The following is a 17,054-nucleotide window of genomic DNA, read 5'->3' on the forward strand; positions in this document are numbered from 1 at the left end:
TTATATGTGAAGCTGGATGGCTTGAGGATACCACCCAGCATGTAATAAGAGCTAGAATAGTAAGCCTCCCCAACCGGGAATCGAACCCGGGCCTTGGCAGAGAGCCAAGGCCCGGCCACTGGACCATCAGGGACTTTGGTGTTGGTAGTTGAATGGTATTTTTAGATAGGGAGAGAGTGTAACAGCAGATTGACCAGGCTTTATATTGGATTGATGCTATGAATGGTGATGTAATAACCCGGGAATGCTGGAATGACAGAACTGTGCAGTGGATTTCAGGCTTGATACTGGGTTACTAGTGGTAATATAATATATCACAGGCACTAAGATGGGACTGATCTGATCATTCAGCAGCTGTATGAGTAGGGGTAGTCGCTCTCAGAAAAAAAAATATAATAAACAGCCCTGCTTTGAATAATTATTTAAAAATTAAGATGTCACCAAATGTCAGTTTATAAAATTATACATAGTTAATTTATTAAAATACAAAACCACATGTAAATGACAAATGAAATGAACAAAAAACATGGATATTTATTACTGGGAACCACCATCTCCATAATATTATAGATAAGTGCCTTATCTACTGAGGTCTGTGATGGTAAAATTAGTAGTTGCTAGGCATGCTAGTTGCAGCTGGGCAGGACCCAGTGGAGCAGGTAAAAGGTACCAGAACAAAGTAGTGAAGAAGTATCTGAAGAGGGTTACAACTTTGCTGAAGGCAATATCTGTACCTGAGAGCACGATCTTAACCCCTTGCCTTGCATCAGGTCAGGTCAGGCAACTGTAATCCCAGGACTGGATTCAGGAACTGCAATGGGTGTTTCAGACAGAGAACACTGAACTACAGCAAGCAGGCAACTAAGGGATTACAGCTGACATCACCACTAGGCTAGAGCTGAAAATAGTTTCACACACAAACACACACACACAATGATTGCAGCCTAGGTGCAGACTGAATGAATCCAGGCAGAACCATACAGAAACGTAATAACAGAAGAACAAACACCCAGGTTCATGACAAATAGTAGCAATACAGATGGGCCACACATAGCAGCAAAGTAAGCGGTGCCTGCTTGACCGCAAGAAGGCTATATGATGGGGTTACACACAGTGGATGGATCCTGCAGAATTAGGATCCGGCGGCTGCGGGTTCGCCACATATGGAGCCGTTGTAACTGCTCCTTCCAAACAGGTTGTCCAGCTGAACGGGACCCGCTTGGTAACTATGTGTGGCCCCAGCCCTACATTAGCCCGACTTGTTCTAAGGACAAGTCGGACATGGTTGTCCCGGCAGGGATAACATGCGATTTGGCACTTCATGTGCCAAGTTTTTGCATGTGATTAATCCCATGCAAGTAAGTAAGTTTTATTTATATAGCGCACTTTCTCCAACAGGACTCAAGGCACTTTACAGGCATTAAAAATAATGCACATACTGTAATACAAAGGGTTGTCAGAATGAGCAACAATGGCAGTACAGATATACATCACACATACAGATACTGTATGCACTAGATGCATGGGGAACATGTAATTACTGAGCTGTGCAGCACCCAGGCAGCCATTCAGAGGCGCCACATGGTAATTACACAGCCAGATAGGTAGCCAGTAACAGTTCAGATGTATGTATATATATATATATATATATATATATATATATATATATATATATATATACACTAGATGTACTCTAATGGGGGACACGGACATGGGGAACATAAAATTACTGATCTATGCAGCACCCAGGCAGCCATTCAGCGGCGCCACATTAATTTGGGGTTAAATGGGTATCTGTGTAATTGGATCCTACAATTTTTAGTGAATAGACCACAGGTAGTGAAGCTTGGAAATCATATCTCCGGCGAGGTCATGGTTAGTACAGGCGTACCACAGGGCTGTGTCCTGAGCCCGTTGTTATATTCTTTGTTCACGCATGATTGCGTGTCAACCTCAGAATCCGTGCAGATGGTGAAGTTTGCGGACGACACCGCTGTGGTTGGCCTGATAACAAATGACGACGAGGTAGCGTATAGGTCTGAGGTTTGCAGACTGTTTGAATGGAGTAGGCAAAATTGTCTGCACCTTAACACAAATAAGACCAAGGAGATGAAAATAGATTTTAGGCGAGGCTGTGGTAGGCCAATACTTCCCATTTTTATTGAGACTAAGCCTATTGAGGAGGTGCAGGTTTTTAAATTTTTGGGGCTACTCATTTCAAATGATCTTACGTGGTCTCTAAACTCTACCATGGTGATTAAGAAAGCTCAGCAACGGCTTTTCTTTTTGAGAAAACTTAAAGCTGTATGCTCCGACATTAACACACTAACTAGATTCTATAGAGGCATTGTGGAGAGTGTCTTAACTTATGGAATCATAGTTTGGTTCGGGAGCTGCACCGTGGCTGAGAGGACCGCGTTAGATCGTGTGATTAAAATTGCAGGTAGAATTATAGGGGTGTCTTTACCATGCGCCCATGACTTATATAAAAACAGATTGCTAAAGAAGGCAAATTGTATTTTAGCAGATCCTAGCCATCCAGAATACAAGGCTTTTGAAGTTTTGCCATCGCAAAAACGTTATCGCAGTATTTTGGCACGTACAAAGCGTATGACATATAGTTTCTTTCCCACTGCTGTTCGTATGCATTGTTGTGATGTATTGTCAATAACAATAAAGTATTCTTATCTTATCGATTGCACCAGCCAGATAGGTAGACAAGTAAAACAGTACAGATATAGGACACGTACAGATATATACTAGATGTACTCTATTGAGCACATCACACTGTCTTAATACGTGTCGGACGGACATGGGGCACACAGTATAGGTTGCTGCTGGCAGGCTGTGCATAGTAGAGGTGTAGCATGCGGTGCGGGGTAACAGGAAGAAAATGTAAGAGAATACTACAGTGACATAAAAGGCAGTATTAAGACAGTGTGATTTATCACATGCAACTCCCTTGGAGCTGCAGGCGGAGGGAGCAGGGGGGGCAGCAGACAAAGGCGAGGGGACCAGGTAGCGGGGGACCATTGCAGGGGAGGGTGCCACCAACCAGAGAGCTGGACGGAGGGAGCAGGGCGGGTAGGCAGCACAGGGAACCGAGTAGGGCAGGGGAAGCCACTGCCGGGCAGTGCACCAGTGGCGGGAGCACTTAAAAAAAAAACATACAAATAAATGTGCAGCCACTTATTGAAAGAGGAATCAGCCAATCAATGGCTGCCTATTCATTTGTATGGGCTTTTTTTTTAAGTGCCCCACTGCTCCCACCGCTAGCGCGGTCCGGCTCCCTCAGCCCGGCTCTCTGCAACCCTTGCATGCTGCCATCCCCGACTCGGCTCCAGGCTGCACAGAAGATTTAGCCAATCTTATGTGCATCCTGTCTGACCTTCCGACTACAATTTGGCTGGCTGGCTGGTTGAAACAAAAATGATAATTGATGCTACTTGTCATTTGTACACATATACTACCAGATTTTCGTTTCAGTTTTAGGTTTTCGTGAGCACAGATGCTTAAATCAAAATAACTAACATACTAATTACATCACTGCGCTCTAGCATGCCTTTCCCTAAACCCAGGACAGTAAAGGTGGGTACACACCTACAGATTTATCTGTCCAATATATCTGCTGTAAACAAAAATTTGGAAATGTATGGGAGTATTGCCTCCCAAATGCTGGAAAATAGACAAAAGGGATTGTATAAATTTGATTGATTTAACAAATTTGTCTGAATAAGCATTGCCTATTTTCCAAAGTATAGAAACAAAGTTTTGATAGTCATTTTCTCCCATATATTACCAGATTTTTGTTCTCACCAGATAGATTGGACAGCTAAATCTTTTATGTGTATACCTAGCATTAATTTGCCTTGAGGGCGGTGGTTGTGAAAACACTGAATTAATTGTAACTTGTTTACTTATTAGAATATGCGGCTGCATTTCTAACTGACTGTAGTTAGATCAGAGCATTTAAAGTAAATCCTTTAGAACGTCTGGGATATGGGCAATCTGCCAAATATCAGCAGTTTACATGGATAACTGTACTGTGTATTTGCATGACTGATCGGACATGCCGAATGGTCCATTGTGTCGGTCCGAGGCAATATTTTGGAAGTTGTAAGTCGGCCGCATCATGTAGTGTATTCACTTCTGCAACTGACCTACTGACATTTTTTATTCCTTCACATGGGAGGAATGGGAAAGTCTATCCTGCCCAATAAAGCAACCCAGATATTTTGGCCATACCCACAGTAAGACATCTCACAGTGTATGGTCATGCTGGGTTAAGGCTGTCAGCCACAATAACTACCATTTTATTTAACTGTGAATGCCCAGAACCTGACAGCATGCAGTGCTAAAGTGGGCATACAATGCTGTAGGCATTAAAACAAATACCCAGAACAGCAAAGTTTATATTCCGTGCAACATTTGTCAGGTGTTTTATGTTCACCATCCCTTTTGCTCCATGGGATGTTTCCATCTTCCCTCAGCTCACCTTGGGACAACTGCGACACTGTTTGACAGGAGTACCATGCCAGCACTCCTGTACCTGCCATTGTTCCCGGAGTGGGATGCTAGGCAGGGCACATGGAACCAGATCTCACTCGGGGCTCTGCGCCCCGCCTCAAGAGTTATATGCCAACAATGTTGTACCTAATGCTTAATTATGCCTAGTGGTACATTTAAAGGCAAGTTATCCCTTAAATATTACATAAAAAGCAACTTACACAGCTTTCTCAATCGCACCATATTCATTAGACATTCCCAATCCATAGTAGCACAATGCTCCAAGACCGACCACAGCACTTCCAGCGACAAATAGTCTTCCCGATTGATGAACTGAAGTACACAGAGAAAAAGAAAAATGAATCAACCTGGTTGTAAAGAAAAATGGAACAAATAAAAAGGTAAGTATTCTGTAACTGTAAGGACACACCGGGACGTAATATTTAGGCCGATAAACCAATGGAATAACAAGCTATTAAAGTTGTTCTGACAAGATTTACAATGTACAGCACAGCACAATTTAATTTTCCACTCTATCGGGGTTATTCTGATTCACTCAGAAAGGCACAATCCCTCTCTAATGGACAAAACCATGTGCACTGCAGGTGGGGCTGATGTAACATGTGCAGAGAGAGTTAGATTTGGGTGTCTTATTGTTTCGGGATAAATACTGCTTTATTTTTACACTGCACTATAGATATCAGTTTGAAGTACACCCCCCACCCAAATCTATCTCTATCTGCACGTTACATCTGCCCCACCAGCAGTGCATATGGTTTTGTTCATTAGATTGATTGTGCCTTTCCGAATGAATCAGAATAACCTCATTTGTGAGTTAACTGTGAAAAATACAGTTTGTTTTGTTATAAAATGAGTAAGGCTGATAAAGATATTCCAACTTGTATTAATGGTTCACGCACTATAACCTTTAAGCCCCATACACACGGGGTGACGGGAGCAACGTGCATTGTGCTTAAGCACAGACCGCTCAGCACACATCGCTACACACATGCGATGCACTTATGATGTGTGCTGAGCAGAGCAATGTTTTGCCTATGGCTTATCTCATCAGGATAGACAATACATGCACTGTATATCTGAGTGGGCGATGGCGACGAACAGGACCAGGCATTGCTTTAGGGCAGGGGTGGGGAACCTCAGGCCCGGGGGCTGTATGCGGCCCCCATAGCCGGTCTGAGTGGCCCTTTCACCCGCCCCGCGGCTCTGCCGGAAGTCAAGTACAGGGGAATTCTTGCAAGAGGTCAGTAGTTCTCAAGGGTTTCCTCTTAATCAACAGCAGCCACAGACTGTCAGTCCTATTCATTGGCAGCTTCCGGAGTGTGGGACGGCTGCAGCAGGACAATTCTTAAAGAGACATTTTTACATATGGCCCCCCAAAGGATTTTTTCCCCATTCAAACGGCCCTTGGCACAAAAAAGTTTCCTCACCCCTGCTTTAGGGTATACACATGGAGTGATCCATGCTTACTTTCTAAGAAAACTAGACAGATTGTTTAGAAGGAAATAAACCTTTGTATGCTCCGTTAAACATGTGATCTGAGCAAAGTTTGATTATCTTATCATACTTGCCAAGTATTGAACAAATATGTTCTGTTCACGTAATTCTGGAAACGTTGCCTGTAGCTTCACAAGCCTGCAACACATCCTAAAGTAATGAACGTTTGCTGCAGATTGGGGTTGGCAGTGGGACCAATTAGAATCTGCAGCATCCTTGACTGCAGCGTCCCGTAACCCCAACAAAAACAAATAGCTATTATAAGAGATGAAGTGGAGTCTAACCATGAAGGCTTGGTATAAACAGCTGCCCCTGGATCTGGGCTATAGTGCATCCGTCCATATCTATGTAATATTAGGTTGTATTGGCCTTAAAAGTGCTGTCAAAGATTTTTCATACTATCCGCAAATATTCAGAAAGCTGTAAGTACCACATAATAAGTATGTCATAAGCAATCTAGTATTATCAAGTTATTTAATTAGAGCTCCTTCCTAAAAAAAATATAGTGATCTGGCTTCTATGCTGTGGATTTAAGTACCCTAAGCATTGATTTGCTATGTTATTTATTCCTATGGCACCACAAAGTGTCTGCAGCACTACACTGAGGTTAAACACATTACTATATAGCATATGATTTAATAGTGACACAATCTAAAGCACTGTGAAGTATGGAGGAAGTGAATATAAAGCAACACCCTACGGCTAATACAAGTAGTGAGGGAGCAGACAAACATGATCAATCACTTGCGGGTGACAATCTACTGGCAGCAGGGATAGTGTAGGATGAGTGACCGAGGGAAGAGGGTCTTGACTGATGTAGACTGATGCTGGTCCACTCTGCACATTCATAGTGTAGTATGTACAGAAATTTTATTGTGTGGTCACATGGTCCCAACAATGCTAGAAAAAGACGTAGTTTGGTAGAGAGGTGAGGTGGATGTAGTGCGCTTGATGAGACAGACGAGTTGGGTTGCGGGATAGATTGGAGTGGACACATCACAACATTACTGATGCGGCAATTGTTGCAGTATGTACACAGTATATAATAATATTATATATAATATAAAGTATATTAAATAAACCAAAAAATGTACGCTGGACCTTGGTGCGAATTCCAATCTGAATGCAGGGCTGCAAATTTGCACAACGGCAACTACGCACACAGATCGTAGTGCACATGCACAAGCCGTCCATGGGTACGAAGTCAGCCGATTGCAACTTAATTGACAGGTGACTGGCTGGCGTTTTCTGGGAGTGCCACGGAAAAGGCATGTGGCTCCCGACGGTTGGGTGAGACGCTGATGTCAGCAGAGTCGCCATCTCCCCATGCCCTTCTCAGTGCCTTGTTAGTCTGGATATAAACGGCAGATGCACTTTTGGGTGTGGGGGGGGGCTGGTTGAATTAATTCGATGGTGGGCGATTATGAATGAATTTTTCCATTTTCAAAACCTGCCAATATGGCTGTGATCGGAAGTTTTGCCTCTCGCAGGGCGGTGGCTACCAAGATCGCTGGGCTTTGAACCAAAGAAGGCTTCCTAGTCTCTTGTTCAAACCTATATCATATTTGGCCACAACTTGCAAATAAATCAGAGCAATGTACTGTACAATGAAGATGCGTATACACTGGTCGAAATATCGTTTGTTCAACTCAATGCCCGATATATCACTGGGCACCAGCAATAGGTCTGTATATGAGGCCATGCAGACATACAGTAGGAGCAAGTTTCATCTTTGTTCCTTTGGCCATGGCTAGCCATGGCTATTCTATTGTTCTCAGCTGCAATACCTATTGTATTGCAGCTGAGAACAATAGAATAGCCATGGCTAGCCATGGACAAAGGAGCAAAGATGAAACTTGCTCCTACTGTATCACGTTGGCTGTGCAACACAGCTGATGACAGATATGTCTAAAGATATATTGGTGCATCATGCTGCCTGAACGGGCAATCTGGGCCACCCAAACACCCGCAGCAGAGACAGCGGTTATTGACAGCTCAATAGGCAGACGCATGTAAATACACCCACACATTTTTTTGCATCAACCCTGGGGAATCAGGCAGTGTGTATGGAGAACATGCTGCCCAATCCGTCTGTAGAAATATCTTCAGATCAGTTTATCTGCAGATATGTCTGCCAGTGTGTATCCAGCTTTAGTCAAAACAAACACACATAGGAAGGAATTTAATAAGCAGTGGTAATCGGTTCCTGGGAGTAATTCAATTATCACCAAAAGCCGGCATTATCAGGGATTATGTTTCACCTGCCTGAAGGCAAATGGAACAAATATCCAGATAAATGATTTTTTTTTTTGGAGGTGCAACTGTAAAAAATAGGAATTTGGTACTCACCGATAATTCAGTTTCTCCAAATCACAGGGGACACTGCCTTTAAACCATGGGGATTGGGATGTGGTCTGGAGGAGCCGGCACTTTAAGAAAATTTGACCCGCTGGCTACTTCCCCTCCCATTCCCCTCCAGACTGCAGAAAAAACTGTGTCCGAGAGGAAAGGAAACCCGGATATCCCTGGGAGGAACTTAACTAGACAGAAAGAGCAAAGTTAATAATTTAAAAATAACCATCACCAGTGAAACCATATGTTTTCATTCACACTAATGGTAACCAAAAACAAAAATATATTACATAGGAGCGCTGGGAGGGCGTGCAGTGTCCCCTGTAGATTCGGAGAAATGGAATTATCGGTGAGTACCAAATTCCTATTTTCTCCCACATCCAGCAGGGGACACTGCCTTTAAACCAGGCATGTCCAACGTTCCAGATGTTTTGAAACTACACATCCCAGCATGCTTTGCAATAGTTTTAGCATTCTCTGGCAAAGCATGCTGGGATGTGTAGTTTCACAACATCTGGAGGGCCAACGTTGGACATGCCTGCTTTAAACCATGGGGATATACCAAAGCTACCCCTACGGGAGGGTTAGCGCTACTCTCCTTGTAACACGGCCCGGCCAAAACTGGCTTGTGGCCTAGCAAAAGTATCAAATTTGTAGAATTTGACAAACGTATTTGTTCCTGACCAAGTGGCTGCCCGACACACCTGGGACAAAGATACTCCTCTGGCAGCTGCCCATGAGGTCCCTATTGAACGGGTTGAATGGGCTGCTGGAACAGGATGTGAAGAAGAAAGCTAGGCTTTGCGTTTTGTCATACAAATCCAGCGAGCTAATGTCGCCTTAGACGCTGGAAAACCTCTTTTTCCTGCATCATACAGGATAAACAAGGAATCTGATTTTCTGATAGACTCTGTACGATTAACGTAAATATGTAAAGCTCGAACCACATCAAGGGATGATAAATCTCCTGACAAAACTGGAACCACAATAGGCTCATTTATATGAAATGCTGACACCACTTTCGGCAGGTAATCCTGACGCGTCCTCAGTTCTGCTCTGTCCAAATGAAAAATGAGAAATGGCGAACGACAGGACAAGGCACTTAGGTCCGAGACTCGGCAGGCTGAAGCCAATGCCAGCAACATAAGCGTTTTCCAAGATAGGTAACGCAAATCGACTGTTTCCAATGCCTCAAAATGACAGGACTGTAAAAAATGTAAAACTAAGGGCAGGTCCCAAGGTTCTGCCGGAGCCATAAAGGGTGACCTTAATCGAAGAACCCCTTTTAAAAAGGTTTGAACCTCTGGGATTAGGTTTAACCTTCTGTGAAAGAACACTGACAAGGCCGAAATTTGGACCTTCAATGTGCTTAGACTTAATCCCTTTGTGAAACCGGATTGTAGAAAACAAAGAAGACGAGCCAAAGAAAAAACTGCCTTTGGCAACTGACAGCTTTCACACCATATGATATACGTATTCCAGATCCGATGATAGTGAGCTGATGTGACCTCCTTCCTCACTCTAACCATGGTAGGGTTAGCCACCTGTGGAATACCACATCTTTTTAACAATTCGGCTTCAACAGCTATGCCGTCAAATGAAGACGAGGTAAGTCTGGGTAAATGCACGGTCCTTGCAGAAGAAGATCTTCCCTGAGTGGATTTTAGACTAATCAGTCTAAAATCATACCTTGGATCAATAGGTATACTGAGTCTAGCACTAACACCAATAAGTACTTAAAAAGATTATGGCCCACAATCAGCACTGTGAGCTACCAGGATTATTTGGATCTAGAATAATGCCAGCCTACTCTAGGGGCTCCAAGTTACGTGACCAACTAGTTAAGTTGGACATCACAAACTTGTTTAAACCGACAGTGCCAACACATTTTATGTTTAAACCTCCGGGCTGTTACCGCTGCATGGGTTGCACAACGTGTAGTTTACTCATTACTGGCGACCACTTTGTGCACCCATACAGCGGGAAGAAATATAATATTAGATTTGTGTTAAATTGCATGTCCAAGTTTATAGTCTATATTATCTACTGTCCCTGTGGGTATATTTATGTAGGCAAACGGAGACCACCTTTCGCGAGCGGATGGCAAACCACCGCGATTAGAGCAGCTCTGCTATCAGGCCGAAGTGATCAGACGGTTCCACGTCATTTCGTGGAAGCCCGACATACGGTGGCTAGTTTACGTTCAAAGGTCATTGACCACATACCTCCATCTAAACGTGCGGGTGATCAAGGTAAACAGTTACTCAGATGTGAAAGCAGGTGGATCCTGAAACTTGATGCGATGGCCCCAAAGGGGCTTAACGAAAAATTGGGTATGCATTGTTTTCTTTGACTTATTCATTCATTATTGCAAACTTTCCTATTCTTTTCTTTATGTTTTATGGTACTTGGGTATCAACGTGGCCGATTATTTGGTCATGTGATTTCCATAGTCCATGTACTAACATTTGTCTTCTATTATGGTGACAGTATGTAACTATTTCTAATACAGGTTTATATGGATAATGTATATTGTACTATTTAATATGGAAAACTTTAATATTTGTATTTGTTGTATGATTTATTATTATGATGACCAGTGTAGTACTGTATATCTCGTGTAACGCTATCACTGTAAAAATAAGTCTAGTATTCCACTATGGTTTTTTGTATTGGTGTTTTTTAATATAATCGCTGACATTGGTTACTAATATTTCTACTGGGTGGTGTGTTCCGTTGTGAGCAACCACAGGTGAAGTATGTAACCAATTAGGTGATCACATGTGATTGGTGGATTTGGGACCAGAGAAGGGGCGGATTGGGGACTAAAAGTCACCCTGGAAATTTCCTGGAAGTGGCCTCATGTAGGCGGCAACAAATCCATAATGGGTGGAGCCAGCATAACAGTAGGCAGCATTACTACATCACTATACTTAGAGACATCGGTGACAGGCAAGACTAAAGCATCAATAGGGTCTGGAACTATACAGCACACTTGACTGATTTGGCACACTTAACAGCACCCTTGCAGAACGAAAATGGGTACCCCTGGACTGATATGGCATACATGGAGCACCCCTGGAATTATATGGCACACCTAACGGCACCCTTGAAATTATACAGAACACATGGCAGCACCCCTTGAATGATATGGCACACTTAACAGCAAACTTGCAGTAAGAAAAAAAAAAAAAAACCTTATCGTGTTATACACGACACATGGCCGCAACAGTGGAAAATTCCCGTATCGTGTTATACACGACACATGGCCGCAACAGTGGAATTATACAGCACACATGGCAGAACCCCTGGACTGATACGGCTCACATGGCATAGTTGCCTAACTTTTAGATTTCCTCTCTGGGAGAAGCCTGGAGAGGAGACCTAAATGACAGTGACATCAGCCTCCTCCCTGCATCCCCCACCCTAAGTCCTGCCTTCCATTCCATAAAATGCTGTGATATGTGGGCACGTGAAGAGAGGAAGGGGCATAAATGACTCAAAATGGAGCTATTTACATAGCGAACAGTGCAAATTTAAGCATTTGTAGTTGCAGGGAAGGGGGGTGAGGGCGCTCCAAGAAGATTGCATGACACTTGCACACCATCACGGGGGGGGGGGAGAGGGGCACCTAATTTTTTGTAGCCTCTCGGCCATTCCGTGAGGGTAGGAAAGCATGACACATGGCAGCACCCTCATCACCTAATACCTCTGGATTGAGACTGGCAGCAATTTGAAAAAGCAGGCAGTGGAGGCAGGAGAGGACATAAACTAATCAATACTACAGCAACTATACTTAAACAGTGCTTGTTACTTACCACTTACCACTGATAGTCTTCTGCACTAGCACTGCACACAGTGTACACAATTTTTGCTGCATTTAGACATTTTCTGCTGCGCACCAGGTTCACACAGTTTCGCGGGCGTCCACTTGTCCTGCCCCAGCACAGTTTGTGCATGCTGCATTTTACACATGCAGGAGAGGCAGCAGCCAGCAGCTGGGCACTGTGCAGCACTGATGGATGGAGAGGATTTGAATTATGGAGAGGAGAAGGCGGCACACTCTGGACTATTTGTCCAGGTGGGTCCTCTCGAGCTTGGTCTATGCAGCGGGAATGAGGAGGCAGACAGGGGACTTATGTACACAGAGGAGACGAGGCAGCTGAGGCCACAGGGACTCTCTATGCCAGGGGATGGCAACCAGTCAGACACAATTGAAATATGTTTAGGGACGCCAAAGAGCCAACATCATGCGCATCCATACATTTATACACCACTACCCTCATACATGCATAAATTTATACACCGCCACCTTCATACATACATACATTTATACACCGCCACCCTCATACATGCATACATTTATACACCGCCACCTTCATACATGCATACATTTATACACAGCCACCCTAATACATACATACATACACTGTCACCCTCACACATATTTACATACATACATTTAACACCACCATCTTCATACATACACCGCCACCCTAATACATACATACATACATTTAACACCGTCACCCTCATAATACACTTATTCTGTGCTACATACATACACAGCCACCCTTATACATACATTTATTCACCGCCACCCTCATACATACATACATAAATACATTTATACACCGCCACCCTCATACATACATACATTATACACCTCCAACCTCATACATACACCGCCACCCTCATACATACATACAGAGCCACCCTCATACATACATACATACATACACCGCCACCCTCATACATAGCCACCCTCATTCATACATACATACATACAGTTATACACAGCCACTCTCCTATATACATTTAACACCGCCACCCTCATACATACATTTAACACCGTCACCCTCATACATACATACATACATACAGAGCCACCCTCATACATACATACATACAGAGCCACCCTCATACATACATACATACATACACCGCCACCCTCATACATAGCCACCCTCATTCATACATACATACATACATACAGTTATACACAGCCACTCTCCTATATACATTTAACACCGCCACCCTCATACATACATTTAACACCGTCACCCTCATAATACACCGCCACCCTCATACATACATTTATACACTGCCACCCTCATACATACACCCATACATTTATACACCGCCACCCTCGTACATACATTTATACACCGCCACCCTCATACATGCATACATTTATACACCATGACCCTTGTACATTCATACATTTACAATGCCACCCTAATACATGTGTACATTTATACATCACCACCATTATACATGCATACATTTACAACGCCACCCTCATACATAAATACATTTGTACACCGCCACCCTAATACATGCGTACATTTATACATCACCATCCTTATACATACATTTACAACGCCACCTTCATACATGTGTACATTTATACATCACCACCCTCATACATTCAGTACATACATCACCACGCTCATCCATCCATCCACTGCCTCCTTCATATACATGCATCCACTGCCTCCACCAACACAACATAGTGCAGCTACATAGATATGCAACCCCCCCAATGCAACTTTCCTGCGGCTCCATTATCTTATCAATATATGTTTCAAATTCTACCCTCCCCCTAACACAACCCCAGGCTGCCCCCCCCCCCCAACATGGCCACCCTCCCTGGCCGGGTAACTTATTGAGGAGGATCCTGTTATGGGAAGGGGGGGGGGTCACGGCCAGCTCTCTGCACATGTAGCCACTCACTGTGCTACAGTGAGCGAGCGAGAACTCCAGCACTGCTTCTCTGTGACGGGGGAGGAAGCTGCATAGAGCCGGGCCCCGCCTCCTCTGACTGCATAGAGAAGGGGTGGCCAACCTGCGGCTCATTAAGGAGAGAGCCGCAGGTTGGCCACCCCTACTCTATGCAGTGAGAGAAGGCGGGCCGCCCGGGGACACAAGCTCGGGCTGACGGCCACCTGCCGTGATATATACAATGTCACGTGTAATGACGGAGGGACCCAGCAGAATCTTTCGGCCTCATGGAAATCGGCCTCCCGGGAAAATTCACGATAAATTTAATGGCCAATCCGCCCCTGGACCAGAGGATGAATAAATTTGGTCATCTTGTTCAGTTTGATTATATCTGACGACAGGAGCATGTCTCCCGAAACATGTTGGACAATAAATGTACCTCATTTATGAAGACTGACGAGTGCCGCTGTATTTCTTCTAATATATATATATACACCAGAGTGAGCGAGGAGGAGGTATTCATTTGGAAGAGTCCCTGATTCAAGTTGGTGACCGATTGATCACCCACAAACCAACGAATATCCAACTATCTGTTAAAAGGTGGGCCACACCCACAGTACTATATTGATCTAAACTGGTGACCGATCACTCACCCTCCAATTGTGAACATCCAAAATAGATCTACCACCATTTTTTTGAATATCCAACTTTGTATAAAAGTTTGGCTATACCTTCAATACCATATTGATACATTTAATTCCACTTCAAATCGGCAATACCTACTGTATGGATTGTCATTTATATAATCATACATCGGTTGTACCCCTGATGAAGTCGTTAAGACGAAACGCGTCGGGTTGCCTTGTGAAATAAAAAGTTTTTTCAAAAATGAAAATCGCATGATTACTGCAAACAAACTCAATATTGGACATACAGAAAATACTTTCAGAAAGGACTTCTGAGTACTGATTGGACAAACTGGGTGGTACATGTCATATACGTGACCATAGAGATAATTAGGTTGCGCACTCCAATCACCCCTTTCTTTGTATTTCTTGTTATTCCTCACTAACAGGAGGAATTTTGGAGGTGCTGCATTAGTATCTAGCGCAATACAGAATCCAAATCCCCAATTATATATATATATATATATATATATATATATATATATATATATATATATATATATATATATAGAAACAAGGGCAGGTGATGGACACACGGCGCTGATTACTGATTTCCACACCAGCTGGAAAGGGCTAGACAGAGATCCACACTGTAGCTTGTAGCACTAAATCCAATATGGACTGCAGCCTCCTCAATAAACTCCCGGGACTCACGGGAGGAGTAAAGTATCTATTGGGAGAAAGAACAAGAGGGGCGCTCCATAGTGCGTAAAAGATGATTTTTATTACAGGTAAAACCAGTACCACGTCTGAGCAACAAAGTACCCGTACCGTTAATTTCAACACTGTGGGCTGGGTACCACAAGATATCAATATTGACAACCAGGCATAACTCCTACCACCATGCCGGGGCGCCGCCGGGAACCACGAACCCCCGCTGGAATCACCAAAGGCTCAGGCAGCGTGTCAGGATACCGGACGGGAACAGCAGTTGGGGAGAGAGCCGGGCAGTAGAACAGAGCGGACGTCACAGGCCCCGCCCTAACGCGTTTCGTAATAAAACTTCGTCAGAGGGCGTGGCCTGTGACTGTCAGCTCCTGACATATAAAGCAGTGAACATCCAATCAGTGCTCTAATAATGATTGCTAGTAATTTAATTGTGTGATGAGACACAGCTATGTGTGTAATCAGTGACAGCTCATAGTACAATCTATACAATTGAGCAGCATTTAAACAGCCCATGATCTTTTTAGGGTAGTTTGTATTTTCAAAACACTTTAAATCTATATTAGATATTAGAGACAGATGACAGTATTAAATATGCAATCTAAAGCATAAAAAAGATGTTCAATGCCTGCACAGGTGCCAGAATAAACACTCAATACATGGAAAACATTTTTTTTAAAAATACATACATGAACATAATAAATTCATAAAATCCCTTTAACAATAAAAAAGATATTGCTACATTTTTCCTATACATATATTACCATAAAAAAGGGGAAACAAATGGTAAACAGTGGAGGACCAGTACAAAACATCGATGTAAAAATCGGATGCATATCTGCAAAACATACAAGAATTTGTTTTAAAAATTATTATATTATAGAGAAATTTCCTCTTATTTATAGACAGAGTTTTTCACCATAGCAGCATTCACAAATAAACCAATAAGTCAATATCCATAATTGATCATTTGTATATTATCAAAGAAGGATTCAAAAGAGAAAATAAGAGAGCACAAATTATCGATTAATAAACGGTGTAATTTCACAGCCTTCATTTAGACCTGCTGGAGCAAAAGAGCCCAAAGTAACTATCCAATAGGTTTCACGTCTTAGCAAGGCGCGATCTCTATCACCGCCCCGCTTATTTGGCATTACCATTTCGATACCCTTGAATTTAAGGCCCGAAGGGTCACTATTATGGGTGCTCTTAAAATGTCTAGAAACGCTGTGACTGAGAAATCCATTCTTGATGTTACGTGTGTGCTCCAGTATGCGGATTTTCAACGATCTTTTAGTTTTTCCAACATACTGGAGCCCACACGGACAGACAAGCAAATAAACAATGTAGGTGGAATTACAGTTAATAAATTGCCTGACCTGATGTGTATTTCCATTATTGGATTTAAATGAAGGTCCCTTATCCACCAGAGGACAAATCTTACATCGGCCACAAGGAAAAGATCCCTTCAAACTCAAAAAGGTATTAGGAATATTAACCACAGAGGGATTAATTACATTTAATTGGCTCTTTGATAACATAGACTTAATAGTTCTGGCCCTTGTATAAACAATTCTGGGGGTATCTTGTAAAAGAGAGCCTAAG

This window comes from Crinia signifera, chromosome 6, assembly GCF_055691185.1.
Source record: "Crinia signifera chromosome 6, ASM5569118v1, whole genome shotgun sequence".
Lineage (NCBI taxonomy): Eukaryota > Metazoa > Chordata > Amphibia > Anura > Myobatrachidae > Crinia > Crinia signifera.